Here is a 245-nt window from a genome sequence, read left to right as displayed (position 1 = left end):
CGGCTGCCGGGGGGGGGACGGGGCTCCGGTGCGGTGGGGAGCGAGGGGGCTCCGGCACTCGACGGCTCCGTGCTTCCCCGGGGGGAGGGAAGCGGCTGGCGGTTACCTCCGCGGCCGCGGGAGACGGGCTTAAAGCCGGCGGGGACGCGGTTGGCGGCGCGGAGCGAGCCCCAGGGGTTGGTTTTGCCCACGTCGCTGCTTCGAGGCGGTTTTCGTTGAGGGCTCCAGCCCTGCCCCGGCGGCGG

At 76.3% G+C, this 245-nt stretch overlaps 1 protein-coding gene across 1 annotated transcript in view; it reads left to right on the top strand.

Moving 5' to 3' along the window:
• Positions 1–245, top strand: part of OSR2 (odd-skipped related transciption factor 2) — a 5,461-nt gene that overhangs the window by 4,694 nt on the left and 522 nt on the right. The gene's annotated exons all lie outside the window — the stretch shown is intronic.

This window comes from Haliaeetus leucocephalus, unplaced genomic scaffold (genome assembly GCF_000737465.1).
Source record: "Haliaeetus leucocephalus isolate CR32 unplaced genomic scaffold, Haliaeetus_leucocephalus-4.0 Scaffold555, whole genome shotgun sequence".
Taxonomy (NCBI): domain Eukaryota; kingdom Metazoa; phylum Chordata; class Aves; order Accipitriformes; family Accipitridae; genus Haliaeetus; species Haliaeetus leucocephalus.
This window is presented reverse-complemented; position numbering and strand designations above follow the sequence as displayed.